At 39.9% G+C, this 16,005-nt stretch overlaps 1 protein-coding gene across 5 annotated transcripts in view; it reads right to left on the reverse strand.

Moving 5' to 3' along the window:
* POLR3B (RNA polymerase III subunit B) overlaps positions 1-16,005 on the reverse strand; it is a 105,331-nt gene that overhangs the window by 16,220 nt on the left and 73,106 nt on the right. The gene's annotated exons all lie outside the window — the stretch shown is intronic.

Raw genomic sequence — 16,005 nt, forward strand, 5'->3', positions numbered from 1 at the left:
AAAGAGCTTTCAGATTTTTTCGTTCCGTTATAGGAACTGCTTTAGCCACATCTGAATCAAGGGCACCTGTAAGCCAAAAATTAAATCTTAGCTAACTTAAAATTGCTTTAGGCTCTGAAAACCCTTTTATATGCCAAGATGGTTCCCATAGCAGACAGGCCTGTGTTGTTTGTTTTGTGTGAAAGTGAATGATAAAAGATCCATGAAATCGACACAGAAAGCCAGAACAGCAGAAAGAACTGAGGGCTCTCCATCATTGCGGCTTCTACCCTCTGCTGACTTGCGGAACAATGGAAGCTACACATCCAACTGCAGATCTAACACAGCTGTGCATTTCATTAGATGAAGAGCACTAGTGACACAAGTAAATAATTAACTTATTCTGGTCCGCTGACTGTGCTTATGAGACCAGTCATAGCTGACAGATTTTAATACAAGTTAACACAAAGAAACCATAATGAGCTTAGAAGTTAAAACAAAATATTTAGACAGAATTTCATGATCTCGAATCTCAAATTAGACAGATGATTTTTTTAGAGTTTGTATTTTACTGAATTCATTAAGGGGGAGAAGAGAGCTCTCAATCTTAGAACCAGACTTTTTTTTTTTTAAAACGTATTTCTGTTTCAGAATTATTCAAATCCTTAATCAAAGTAGGAAGGATTTTTTTTTCTTATTTTCAAGTGAAAAATTAAAACCGTGTTTTCTCCAGGGACAAAAGCATAAAAACCTCTTCCAATATTTAGAACTCTTAAAAGTTATCGTCATTTTCCTTTAATGCTGGTTTAAAAATGTAAATGATATGCAGTCTCTTTAGTGTGTTAACACTCCCCTGGATCCTTGAAAAGAGGATGGACTACAAATAAACCATATCTAATGGGAGCTGTTGTGAAACAATTACTGATTCGTACCTTAAATGCTTACACAGCATTTCAGATTTTAAAATAAAATTTCATCCCCCGGCTCATGCTGATGTCTCAACCCCATTGTTTATAGCACAACCTCCTGGCAGGGAAATGCAAATACACCATTTTAACAGGCCCAGGAACATTTAATGCACTCATATAGGCCAAATGGGAATTAGACCACAGATTACCCTACAGAACTTTAAACAAATGAAAGCAGACAATAAGGGGAAACTAGAACACAGAAAGTCAGACCAGAAAGGTGCAACAAATACCCAGTCAAAAAAATACTATTTCATCGCCATCAATCTTAATTTCATGTTGTAAAGGTTAAGAACACAGGGAGTCTAAAGAAGCCACAAGTCTGACCATCAAGCCACACAGGAAAGGCAAATCTGGGGTACCTGCTGCCACAGTTCTCTGTGTCACGGCCCAGATACTGGAGGCTCTTTTACCAATTTGCTATTTCTATTTCTGTGGCCTTGTAGAACAACATATAAATCATTTTAAGAATAGGTTTACCCAGCAAAAGCCCAGTTAATCTGATGAATCATTCTTAGAAAGTATTTCTAATTATAAATAGCAAGTTGTTCAAAAGTCACTTGTGGATTTTTTTTTTTTTTGGACTAGTTTTAGTAATGGATCTATCTCAATCCAAATGGCGGGGGACAAAAAAACATAAAAACGTGAGAAAAAACGTAAGGAAAAACTAAAGCATTACATTACCGTATCAAGACAGGAAGGCACGTAACAACTGGCCAAAGACAATGGTAACAACATCTTTAATTCGAGAGCTATTTTTAGTGTGACTTATAATGTGTTGAGACCCAACTAGCAAAGGGTTTTCTATTTTGTTGATAGCCAGGTCTCCTTTTAAGATCATATTCCGCCTCACTTTTTAATTCTTAAAATTTTTATTTAGCAAGTGTACCTTCTATGTATAACCACTCAGAGATTAAGTTTACCACTCTGAGGTTGATACATATTATTACTCTTCCTTTTGTGAGTGAGAAAACAGAATAATTTCCCTCAATGACCTCAATTAATCCACTGTGTGACAAGTGCTGTGGTTCAGGGACTCAATTCCACTCGAGAGGTGTCCCATGCAGATTAACCTAACTGAATATTGAGAATGAAATCACTTATATATAGTTCAGCTTACCACATTCTCATGCTCTAAGTGATGCAGAGCCAATCAGGCAGTATGTTCTGTTGAAATAACACTAACCAGAGTCAAAATTGCCTATCTTTACTTTCTGTAGGTACTGGTTAGACGAGGCTATTTATTCTGCACAGTTTAACACTCTGTGCATTAAATGAAGGTGAAATGATGCTGTAATGCTTCTCTATCAGTCACAGTTCAAGAATAGGGTTGGTGTTTAGTGAAGGAGTGAGCACTGCAAAGCCCGATCTCAATGAGGTTTATAAATGGGGACTGGAGGGACATCATCTGTAAAGGGCTTCATTCCCTTGGACTCTCAGACCTGTGTGGGGTGACGTATCAGGTGACCTTAATTTGGCTCTGTGCATCGCAACTAATATTGTGTTACCTTGAGGTAAAGTACGACTTTCTAGTGAGCCTTAGTTGGTTGGCCTTTGGAATGGGAATAATTAGCGCCTATCTCGTGAGGCAACTGTGTTCGAAGAACAGATGAGCTAATGTCTGAGAGGTACTTTAAGGTCCTCAGAGAACGGTGGCATATAAATACAAGGAATTACTATTATATAAGAAACCTAATTACTCTCAGCAGGAGCAAACTAGCAATGCAAAGCAAACCAACTTAATGAAAGGAAAGAGCAGGCGCAGTTGTATTAACTGTGGCTGAAGAGGCCGAAAGCAGCTCACTCTGCTGGGCAGTTCAGATCATCTCACACCATCAGGATGGTGTCTCCTAATAACTTCAGAACTTCACAGTACCTGGGCTGCGGATTTCGAACGCAAAATAGCTTACTGCTGATGATTATGGTGGTAAATTGGGCTGAAGAAGCAGCAGGAATGCTTTCGATTGTTCGTGTTAAATAAGAGGTATTTCTACTTTGAACAAACTCATCTTGATAAGCTTTTACATATGCAGAAATTTAAATCTCTAAATCAAAACCCGAAGGCTAACACAGGTAGCTACTCCTTTCTTCCTTTCCCCCTTTCCACTTATTGAATTAACCTTCTTTTATTCTTCACCCCACCACCTTAAGTAATTCCAAGGGGGAGGGGAGGAGACAAAAACTGTTGAATCATATTAGCTTTGTTCTGTTGTTGAATCACTTCCAGATCTATCACATCACTTGCCATATCCCGGCTGACATAATTTTAATTCGGCGCTTCCTTACATGTTAACAGATAAATAATGCATAAGAAAACTTGATTAGCTTTCTTATTAAAACATCACTCTAAATGAGAGGAGGTGCTAGAAGACAATACAGTTTTTACACGGCTTTCCCATGAGCAGTTGAATGGTTTGATGTGATAAATTTGCATAGTCTGAAGCACACAAAGGGCTGATTAATTGAAACCCTTACAATGCTTCTGGAAGCAGCTATTGTAAAACAATAACCATAGGAACTTTACAAAATACACACGGCTGAATGTGTCAAGAGCTTAATAAAATGTGTTGAGGCTACACTATTTGGAAACAGAACTGGAGATTTTTATTCTGGGCCATAAAACACTAAACACCCTAATTTCAAAGCTTTACTTGGATATTTACTAAAAGGTCAGAGGGTTACTGGCTAGCTACTGAAGACCAAAATTTGTTCTTAAAAAAGTCAACTTAATAAAATCTTCTTAAGGTATCTGTGCAGACAAAACAATCTTGATTTCCAACATTAAAGTAAGAGTCGCCAGAATTTCTTTTTGGAACCAAACTCTGAAGGACTGTCTGGCATCATATACCCCATCTTGGGGCTCACACTGTTAGCTCCATCGTCCCCCTTCTCCCCTCCCATTTGGAATCTTTCATTCAAGCAGGATCAAGCAAAGTAGGGAGCCAAAGACATCCAGACTTTGAAGCTTCAGACTAGCAGAGAGGGTTTTGGACGGTCTGAAGTGCCACATAAGTACAAGGTGTAATTATTATTACTTTAAATCAGAGTCTTTCATTTTCTCAGTTTCAGAAAACAGAATGGAGAAAAAGGAAATAACAAGCAAAGTTCTGGAAAAAGCAAAGTTTCTGCCTAGTCTTGTTTAACAAACAAACTTTCCCCTTGGTTTTTCTGCCACACACAAATGAACGTTTTCTCGTTTCCTACAGCCTCTTCACGCCTACTGTATACAGAGTCTTTAATGTGTTGAAAAGTCAGGGTAGGCTTTCTTTTCTTCTCGTTAATATTCAGTTAAAATCTTAATAAACTAATTCAGCAGGTGGTTGAATAACTTTTATTAGTACAAAATGGAAGAAAGTAACCTTATATTGGAATTTTTGTTGAACAAGAGAGGATTAAAGATGAATCTTCCACATAATGTTATCCATAAGTGTGTAACCCTTATGAACCAAAGGTAGACACAATGAATCATTCCGTGAAAAAAAAAAACCAAATCCTGCATTTTGATAAGATTATACTTCTATTTTAAAACAAAGGCTGACTTCACTCCGTTTATACTAGCTGTCTGAGGGCTTAGGGGTGATACTGAGGAGTGTGTGTCATTATCTCAGATTTGCAGTTATTAAAAAGCTTCTGTTTGCCAGGACAAACACTCTTGCTCAAATACAGTTTTTCCTCTCCTTAGGAATACTGTTTGGTATTGCTGCCGATTCTGTGATCTACAGGACCTTTGTTGGAGGTGCTAATCCTTTTTCACATGAGAGACTGAGAAATGTCCTTTCAGAGAAGTGATATATTGCCTTTTCCCCCCTACATCAAAGGAGTCCACTTTTTCCTTCCTCATTGTGAATGACAGCAAAAGTAAGAGGAAATCTGGAAATATAATAATTTGGTTTCCTAAGCAATGAAATGAAATTTAACTTGGGAATTCCTTAGGCTGACAGATAATTTTTATTAAAGGATTAAAAAATAAAACAAACAAAAAAACCTAACCGAGCAGGAAATCTGCTCACCCTTCTAATAAGTGCACTATCATGTGAAAGCAAGGCTCAAGAAAAAAAATGCTTGCCTTTGATGAGTTCCCTTCAGACAGAACTTACGCCAAAGCTCAAGAGGCTTACATAAGTTTTTTGATTTTAATAAAAAGTCTAGTCCCAAACTTGACTTCCATCAGCCTTCTATGTGAATGTCTCTTCCTATCTTTAACTCTAGGTATAAAGCTGATCAAGAAAGACTATGAAGAGAAAACAGGAAGAACATTCCAGACCCATGTTCTGCTCTATCTTCCCCTGTGGGGCATCATTATGTATCTACTATGTAAGTCATGGCTTCACTCTAAAGTACCTGAAAGTCTAGACAGAACACTTGGAAAGGAGATCAAGATTTTGAGGTTTAATATTTCCCCCCTCAACTGAATGTAAAACAAAGCTAAATAAAACTTTCTTTCCTTTGTAAACAAACACACAACAAATGCCCAACTCTGGTGTACAGGTTATTACTAAGTCATCTCACCTTTTCCAGTATCTTGCATATTACTAAAGGATGAACCGTTCTAGAGATTCTTGACCAAAGGCCAGATCCCTTGGGGACAAGCTGATTCACTGTGCTTTTACTGATGAGATGCATAATGGACCTCACAAAGACTTAAAGGACGAATGTACTTCATTAAGATTCTTTGAATTTCTCATTAGAAGACTGTATTGGAATTCCCTTATCTAAAAAGTGAGTGAATCCTGTCTGCTTCTCAGGCTGGAGTAGACTTCATGTTAATTATGACACTGTCTTCCTCATGAACTACTTTCTCCTTCCTCCACACATGGCTCTCTGCCTGGTCCTCCTCCATTCTTGAGGTCACAGAGAGTGATGCTGCTTACTGGATTTGTCACATTTTTAATAGCTATTGATCAAACACTTTCACTTCTTCAGTGGTCCTTCTCTGTTGGATCAATTACAGTCAAGCTTTCCTTATCACACAGCACTAATGTTGACTCCCAACTGTGTAGTACCGACTCTCCTGGTCCAGATCACCCACTTACTCCATCCTCTTCGATCCCCTTCCTGAGCTTTTATAACAAAGAGCTAAACAGCTTCCTCTTGGCATCTGGGTTTCATTTAGCTACTAATTATCCTACCACCTTTGAAGTGATCAGACTTGAGCAGGATAGACACTCCTGTTCCATGAAACTAAATTTTCAAGTCTCCTTTAATTGCTAGGATATTTTAAGAGGCATTAGGTACAGAAATGCCATCTACACATTATGTATATGCAAAAAGAATCCCTAACAACAGCTTTGTCAAAATAAACTTTTAACAAAAGACAAAAATAAGACCACCCTCAGGGCCACCTGAAGGTGGTCTTATTTTCCGAACACCAAGAATAACGAATTTAATGCTCTAAATGGAGTAGGAAAAAAAGAGATGGGCATAAAGATAACCTACATCAAGACAGTCTTTACATTTTCTTATAGGAAACACACAAGTGTCAGCTTGTAAGTAATGCTACCAAAAAAAAAAAAAAAAAGTACTTCCAAACAATTCTACATTTCAAGAGTAAAAACTAAGTTCATCTACCTACTGCTCTTACTCTGGTGTGCCCTAAACCAAAACAAAGAAATCACTGCAGGAATCATGGTGTGACACATATAACCTAAACACTCACAACACTATGAAATTTTTATCAGCTCATTTCATGACAACCACAGCATAATTGATGTTGTGGACTACTCTCCATTTCATTCACATTTTACCTGCCAACATCCAACTCTTTCAGGCCTCATCCAGCTCCTCTCTGGGCCCCATACTAGGGGCTGAGTTGTTGCGTTGCTCTATAGAGATGCTGCCAGCTGTGCCTGCCACATGTGAATACTCCAAATCAGCTCACTGTCATCGCTATGCAAGTCACTTTCCTCAAGTGCCCCTCCTTTTCTGGCTCTAACTATCATCTGTTAGTCAAGATTCTGGCCCATCCTGTCAGATGAATCAGGAGAATGGTCAAAGTTGAGGACTCAAAAATTTACTTCCATATGCTCAAATTCTTGATAGATTTGGAGTTTTAACCAAGATGACTGAAGCCTGACCAGAGGACCAATTAAAGAAAGGGAGTGGGGACAGTGTTTTACAATGAGTTGATTTTAGGAAGAAAGGAATATATGAAAACACAACTCTGTGTTAAGAGCATGTTTTAATATGGGGGACTGGCAGGCATCTCTGGAATGTGGTAGGTGAGGATAGCATTTCCTCTGGGTTAGTGGCAGAATAATGCTATGGAAAGCTGCTTATCTGGGAAGAGAAGGAATTCTGTGTTTCCTCCTCAAAGAAATACTAGAATTTATATATATATATTAGTAATACAAAATTACATTAAGAAATATTGGAATTCTGTCTCAGGAAAAGGCTGTGTCTATTCCAAGGGGAAATCCCAGGCCCAGGGAATATGGTAACCTTGAGGGCAGAGTGACAATGGGATATCAAAAGAGAAAAGAGCCACCTTAACTAGAATTAACAGAATGGGCAATGCACTCAGAATCAAAAATCTGGATTTGAATCCTGACTCTGCCAGCACTAAGCTACAGCAGGCAAGTTATTCACATCTCTGACCCTCAATTTCCTACTCTGTATAGCAGGAATAACAATACCAACTAGACCTGTAAAGGTTAAAGTATGGAATATAGATGAAAATGTTTGTAAATTATTAATACACAAAAGGTAAAATACCATAAATTTGCACGTAGGTGACTCTCAGATATCTCTAGTCCTAACCTCTCCATGGAGCTCCAGACTCTTAATATTCAAATGCTTACTCAACATCCTCACCTGGAGTCTAATGGGCACCTCAAATCTGAGGGGCAAACTCTCAGCCCCTGCCCCACCTAACTCCAAAAAACCATTCCTTCCTCAGTCCTCCCCTTCTTGGTAAAAAGCCTTGTCAGCTGCTCAGGCCACAAACCTCATCTTCAGTTCCTGTCTTTTCCTTCCCTGACATCTCAGCCATCAGCAAGTCCTGTCGGCTTTAACTCCAGAGCATATCCAGAATCCATCACTTCTCTCCATTTTCCACTGCTACTGTCCTCTCCTGCCTGGACCACTGGCACAGTCTCCCTGCTGCCCTCCTTGGTCCCCTCCAGTCTGCTCTTCATATGGAATCCTGAGTGACGTCTTAAAATGGTAAGTTAGATCTTGTCACTCCTTTGCTTACACTTACCATCAAACAGGCCTACTGGTCCCCAGTATTTTTAGAATAAAGGCCAAACTCCTTTCCTTTTGCCACAAGGCAATGTAGGATGCGGCCCTATCCTTTCTCTCTCCCTATCTCAAACCACACTCCTCCTCAGGCATATGCCTGGCCATACTGGCCTTTTGTCTGGTCCTTGAAGGTATGGAGTTCATTCATGCATCAGGGCTGTTGAACTTAACTCTCCCAGACTCTTGCTTCAATGGCTCTTTTTCACTCTCCAGGTCTCAGCTCATGTGTCACTTTCTCCAAGAGGCTGTCCCTGACTATCAAATCAAGGTCCCCCCAGCCCCCTGCAAATCAGTCACTCTTTCACATCAGCCTTCATGTGCAGCACTATCACTACCTTAAATTATCGCGTTTGTATTTTCGTTTACTTCTTCTGTTTCCTTCCCCAAGAAAACATAAATTCCACGAGAGCACAGATCCTGGCAGTCCTGTTTACCACTGTATTTCTAGTATGTACAACAGTGCCTGGTACATAGTGAAAGCTGGAGAAACAAGTGAGTTAATTAATAATATAAGCACTTGAGATGTCCTCCATCCCCTCTAGCTCAATGAGGCACAAAGTTGCTTTGAGATTGGTGCCCCCATTCCCAGGCTTAAAACCAGTCACTGTGGCCTCCTTCCTCTCTTTTGCTCTCTTTTTCCTTCCTGTCAGTCAGCAGGTTCCACTGATTTGCTCTTTCTTGGGGTTCCCCATTTTTCTTTCTCAGGAAAAAAATCTTCCCCACAGCCCTCCAAGTCCAAACCCCACCTAGTCTGCCTTCCTTTTGTGCCCAGCCTGCAAGAGAAGACGTGGGACAGACCTAGCAGCAGTCACCTTTACTGACTGCTGGCTGTGCACCAGGCACTGTGGTCACTGCTTTATACACATCATTTTGTTTAATCCCGGAAACAACTCCTAGGAAACCACACCCATTTCAAAGAGGAAGAGACCAAGGCATAAAGGGATAAAATTGCTCACATAGCACTCAGGACCTTTACCTCTTTGCTGTGTGTGTGTGTGTGTGTGTGTGTTTTTTTTTTTTTTTTAAATCAACCTGAAAGCTTTCTTTAAGTGATGAACAGAAGAAATGGGGAACGTGTCCATTCAGTAAGCCCACAGGGCAGGGCAGGACTAATGCCTGAACATCACAGGAAAGCACACTCAGCTCAGTATAACCATCAGAGCAGTGCCACCACAGAGCGGTTGCCTCAGAAAGCACGGGCCTCCCTTCACAGGTCATGTGCAAAGTGGAAAACCATCTGCCAAGAGTCTTATACTGGGGAAGATGGGTTTCTAAACGGTCTTTTCAAACTCTGAGATTTTATCCCTATCCACAATAAACTCTCAACTTCCCTATCACAAATGGTCTTCACCGTATAGTTTAGTATTTAACTATATGTAATCCTTTGTAGTCATCTTTTTGCCAACTTCTCATGGACACTAGCCAAGGGCTGAATTTTCTTTCTACCTCCTAGAGAGCCTAACATGGTTTTGAGCCCATAGCAGTGACTTAAATACAACCAAGTAGATTTCTCTGGGCTGTGAAGGCAGATTCTCACTGAAGACCAAGGTGCACATATGGGTGGGCATGTGCATTTGGTTATTTTGGCTGAAATAGCTTCAGTGGGCTCGTGTGGTCAATGAGGACTGGGAAGCTATGAGCCTAGGGTGATAAAAGTCCTGGTGCCAGTCTGGATAAAGATGAGACATCCCATTTCTGATATTAGCAGGAAGAATACGTTACACTAATTTGGGGAGGGAAGATTTTGGCTTATTATATCTGTACATATAAGATATTTTATTTAATAGATTATTCCACAGACACACTGAGTAGATACTGTATGATATGCAGAACACTGTGTTGAGCGCTGGGTGGGGGGTAAGTAAATTAGTAGGGCATGTTTCCTATTCTCAATAAACTGAAAATATACTTAAGTTAGCCAACAAGGTATTCTGATATTTACAACATATACAAGAATTTTAACAAAACCATTGCTATTTTTGAATCTTTACAATTTTATTTATAAATGAAGAGAACTTGGAAAAATTGCCTTCTGCTACTGTTATGTCTCTGGCTTCAGAAGGATGACATTCAAGGAAAGGATCAAAACAGTAGACCTTAGTCATGATAATAATCCAGGAAAAGGATAAGCCATTCTCAGATCATTAAGAGTTGACAAAATGTGGTTAACACACTTCTGATAATTAGCAGTTATGTTGTAATTCTGAGTGTGTGAACTTTAAACATTTTTAAGTTAGTTTTCAATCTTAGAAATGATTAAAAAAACCCAATAAAAACAAGATATCTTGGAGGCAAGGCTCTGGTCAGCAGACAAAAGGTCGGTGCTCTAAAGACCCTTTTCACCTTTTATTAAAATAATTTTAATGTCAGTTCTATAAGTTGCAGTGAAAAAAACAAAGCACACTAAACATTCTTGTAATGAACATTCTCAAATAAGAGACATATGGATTTCCAGTAAACAGGGTAGACGAAACACATGTTTATCTCTACTCCTCAAAACCTCACCAACTTGAGACTTGATAAAATTAAGGTATAAACCTATAAGGAAAAAGACTGGGCAAGAGATAACTACACAATTTTGAAAGCTGATGAACAAAGGAAAGACCAGTAAGCAACTTACGAGAAGGAGAAAGGGAAACCTAAGTCCCCGCACAGGAGGCACGAGAAGGCGAGCTGGCCCAGCCCTCACCCCCGCTCCTGGGAAGGCTCAGGAAGCGGACACAAGGCACTGTGAACGCGGGATGAGGTGCGGCACTAAGAGCAGCAGAGCCTCCCCATCCATCAGCAGTCCCAGTAGGGCCTGCGTTTACAATGTGTCTAGGCTGATGCCGTCTCACCACCTCCCTCCTGTGACGCTTTTCCCACTCACCACAAACTCTCAGCTGAGTTACTGTAATAGCCTTTTAACTGGTATCACTGCTTCCTACGCTGTTTTCAACATGCTGGCCAGGAAAAGACCGGCCATATTTCTCATCTGCTCAGACCTCTCCAGCTGTGTTCCTCCCCCTCAGAGGGAGAGTCCAAGTTCACAGAGTGACCCATGAGGCCTTAGCTCTGACTCCTCCCCACTCACTCCCTCTGCTCTGGCCACGCCGGCCTCCTGGCCAGTCCTCCACATTCCAGGCTGGCTGTAGCCTCAGGCCTTCTTTCACCGCCATTGCCCTTCGGCCAGAGAGGGTTTGGCCCTTACTTCTCTCTCTCACTCCAAGTCATCTTTTCAATGAAGTGCTGTTCCTCAACCATCTGACTTAAAATTTCATCACTAATCACTCCCCCCAACATGCTTCCTGTTCTGCACCCTTATCTTTTATCTTTTTCATCTCAGCATTTAACAGTTCTCTCTCACCCATGAGAATATAAGTCCCGCAAAGGCTGGGATTTTGTCTGTTTTGTTCACTGCTTATCACCAGGGCCTAGAATAGCACTGGACACTTAGGAGATACTTAATAAATATTTGTAGAAATTAATGTCTGTATAAGAAATCATCAAGTCCCAAGTTTCTATTCTCCACCCCATACAGCCAAGAAACTCCCCTTCCACCCCAACACTTACCTAAGAAATCGAACCACAATGACCCAAGATCCAAGGGGAGAAAGCACAGCAGAGGGTGGGGTAAGGTGCTGGCTTGATACAGAGGAATTAAGTGAAAGTTTGTGTACTCAACAGTGGGCTGCAGCCCCCTGCCCCTATCTGGCTTCCAGAAGGTTAGTTGATAGCCTTAAGCACTGCACCCACCTTCATCCCCAGCTCTAACCTTCAGGCAGTAGTTAGAAAAATCCTACTATGTAGAAAATGAATGGCACCAGCAGGAAAAATGGTTTACTGCCTAACCATCCTACAAGGACGTCCACCAGTCAACGAGTTTTATCCCTGGGACATAGAGCTTCCAACCACCTTTAAGAGGGTACGAGGCATTGAAGGAAAGCTTCCAACAACAACAAAAACAGCTTCCCTAAAATGCACAGCAGGGAAAGAATCCTCTGAAGAAATAAGAGACAAAATTAGGAACAGAAGAAAACTTAAAAAAAAAACCAAACCCCAAACTAATGCTAAAATCCAAAAGAAAACTAAAAACATATAAATATATACCTGTTGTGATAAAAAGGAGTAGAAATTAAATTTAAAATTTTAATTAGAAATTAAAAACATGACTGGTAGGTTAAAAAAAATCTGGAAAATAAAGTTGATCAAATTGCGTAGAAAGAAAAATAAGAGAAAGAAATGGGGAATGGAGGTGAAAAGAAAACTAGAGCATCAATCTGGAAGATTTAATATCTAACTAACAGGAAAACCAGAAAGGGCATAGGGAAAATGATGAAAAGGAAATTACCAACAAAAAATATACGACAATATCCAATACTTGAAGGAACTTGAACTTCCAGAATAAGAGGGTGCCTGATTTCCAAGGACAAGGAATGAGGAAAGGGTCTACAGAATTTCAGACTCCAAGACTGGACGAAGATAGTAGAAGCTTCCGGAGGGAGAGGTAGGGTGGGGAAGGAGGAAGGCAGGAAAAGAGAGAGAGAGAAACAGAGCACACACACAAAGATCAGCAAGAATAACATTACAAGTCATGTAAGTAACGTGGCATCTAGATGATAACGTAGCAGTGAAATCCTTAGGGAAAAGAATGTTTTAATCTAGAATTCTAATCTCAGCCAAAGTATATATCAAGCATGAGGACAGAGCATGTTCAGACACACATGACCTCAAAAAATTTCCTTCCCACGAGTACTTTTTCAGCAATTTAATGAACGGGCTATTTTCCTATGGGAGTAGTGGCTGGGGTAGGGAGTCAAGTGACATGAGAAGAGCCAAGAAACAGGTGTCAAACGGGAATTTCATAAAGGACTACATTCTGCAGGTTTAGAGTGCACTGTGGATTGTGTTCCCCTTAAATTCATGTGCTGAAGTTCCAACTCCCAGGATAAATGTGACCCTTTTTGGAGACAGGATCTTTAAAGAGGCAATCAAGTTAAAATGAGGTCGTTAGGTTGGACCCTAACCCAGTATGACTAATGTCCTTATAAAAAGGGGAAATTTGGATACAGACATGTACCCAGGGAAGATGATGTGAAGACACAGGGAGAGGACAGCCATCTACAAGCCAAGGGGAGAGGCCTTAGAAGAAAGCAACCCTGCTGACACCTTGATCTGTAACTTCCGGCCTTCAGGACTGAGAGATAATAAATCTCTGTTGTTTAAGCCACCCAGTCTGTAGTATTTTATTATAGCAGCCCTAGCAAACTAGTACAGAGTGCTTTCCAACCTTTTCAGAAAACATTTCTAGGGCGTACAAGATAAGCTGCTCAGGCCTCAGCTGCCCCAGGCTCTGCCCAGCACTCCTGAGGGTTTCAAGGATTAATGTCTCAGCTCATCTATTTCCAATTCTTAACACATTGGCTGGGAAGGTCTGGCCCAGTGAGTAACCACCACAGTTTGGAGCAGGAAGTGTGAGGGTGCTATAAAAGAGATCGTCTGGGGAAAAAAATGGTCCTAACAGACTATAAATTAAGAAGCTGTTGATGGTACAGAAGAATAGTAATAAGAATAAAGAAAATAAAGCAAAATTTTTAAAATAAGGTGATCATCAACTTCTGAAAAATTAAGTTATGTAACAAAGGAAACAGACTCAATAATTACTTGGTTTGGGAGTGAACAATATTTATGCAGTCATAATAATGCAATCTAAATAACTAAGTAACTTCAAATTATGATAAATCTACGCAGGGAATGAAGGCTGGGAGTGGGAAAGAGGTAACAAAGTGCTATAGTGATATATAGGTCCTCCTATATATCATAACAGGAAGTCGTAGGCATATACAAAATGGCTGAATGACTATAAACCTGTTTAAGAATACTATTTAGAAACATGAAGGTAAGAATGAGAAGAAATTGCTTCTGGGAAACAGAATTGGAAGAAAGGCAAGGACTGATTTTTTTCAGTACAAAAGTCTCTTTTTTGTACTATTTGACCTTTTTAAGCCATGTGCATTTATCTGATTAAAAATTATACTTAAATAAAAATCACGTCCAATTAAGGGTTCTATGTCATTCCTTTCATTTCTCTGTTAAAGTTTACACGACCTGTTTTTTTCTGTTTGCTTGTTTTTCCCCAATCTTTTCAATAAATCTAATGAAGCTGTAAGAGAGGAGACTATCAAGGGACTCTAGGCTAATCAGAAGGTTTTACCCTTGGATTAAAAGCCATCTGGAAAAGGAAAACTGGCAAGATAAACTCCTCACTACAAGTGAAAGGTCATCTGGACCCAGGAGGACTTCTTTCTGTTCCGTATAAAGATGTACTAGTCAAAGCCTCTCTCAGATTGAATAGATTCTGAAAATCTGCTACCATTCAGATCACTGGAAACCACTTCTGTCAATGAACATTATCCGTATCATATTAAGAGTTTGAAAAAAATGCTAAAGCACAAAGACTTGCTGGCATTTTACCTAGAGGTCTGTATTTACAGGAAATTATTAATTAAGTGTGGTTTTCGTTTTCAAAAGCACTGCTTAGTTATACTATCCATATACACATTCATGTAATGTATAGATTACAACATGGGTATAATCAGTCCATCAAGAGTGAGGAATCTTGCTCCTTTCCGTGCTTCTCCACCTTCAATTCATTCATATATTCAACTGTTATCAACTACCTACTAAGTATCTACTGTGGAAAAGCCTCTATCAGGCTGTGTGAGAATATAAGGACATGGTTCCTGTCCTCAAGAAGTTCAGTGGAGTTAGAACACAGTGGCTAATCACTCAACTGTATGTCAGCCCTCAGCTCTTTGCACAATACTCTGACAGAATAAAGCACAAGGATTTGGGATGTTTTAAGCTTACACATTGATTCAGAACAGAGATATTCTCTCAGGGTGTGCATTCTCGTAAAGCTTCCAGTGCCAACACTTCATACAAGGAGTATCAAGCTCGCTCTTGTCCAGTGTATCTCAGAAGTTGGCAAGACCAAGAGAGAAGGAGAACTAGTCTCAATATAGAGAACTTGATTTTCACTGATAAGCAGGGGAAAACACTAGAACCTCAAGATATACTTAAAACCACTCAAAGGCAAGAATTAGCATCTTAGGGATTAAGTGGAGGCATCAAATTCACATTTATAGATAAAGTCAATTCTTTAAAAATACTGATAGGCTGCAACAATCTTGGGCCTGTCAACTGAACTAAAAATGTTTTCGATGAAACAGCATCTTAGTTCGAAACAGTTTCACAGATGGAATGACAACTAAGGCCAGATTCACTTGACTAAAGAAATTATAATATTTTATATACTTGTCCGGCAAATAAATAGTCAAAATTACCAACAATACAATGTGATGTATTCAAACTGCTTAACAGTCAGGATAGCATAGTGGTTAGTCACAGAGCATGGACTCTGGAGCCAGGCTGCCAGCATTCAGAAACCAGCTCTGCCACCAACTGGGGACCCTGGGCAAGCTACTAATATCTCTGTGTCTCTGCTTCCTCATCTATAACATGAGGATAATAACAGCACCTTCCCCCCAGGATTGTGTGAGAAACAAATGAGTTACTACACTTAAAGTGCGGAGAACGCTGCCAGGAACACAGCAGTGCCACAGAAGTGTTAGTGCAGCTATTGTTCTTAAAACTAGCAAGTGGCAGACAGAGCCAAAAGTCAAACTCCAGGACAAACAAGCGCTAGGTGTACTGACTAAAAGAGACCCTACTGAGTTAATCAACGGTGACATAATGCCACGTTTTTTGAAGATAAAAAACAAAACAAAACTAGAAATGGATGAAAACCCAGCAGTAACTATCAATGAAAAGAGTGAGG

The sequence above is a fragment of the Camelus bactrianus genome, chromosome 12 (genome assembly GCF_048773025.1).
Source record: "Camelus bactrianus isolate YW-2024 breed Bactrian camel chromosome 12, ASM4877302v1, whole genome shotgun sequence".
Classification (NCBI taxonomy): domain Eukaryota; kingdom Metazoa; phylum Chordata; class Mammalia; order Artiodactyla; family Camelidae; genus Camelus; species Camelus bactrianus.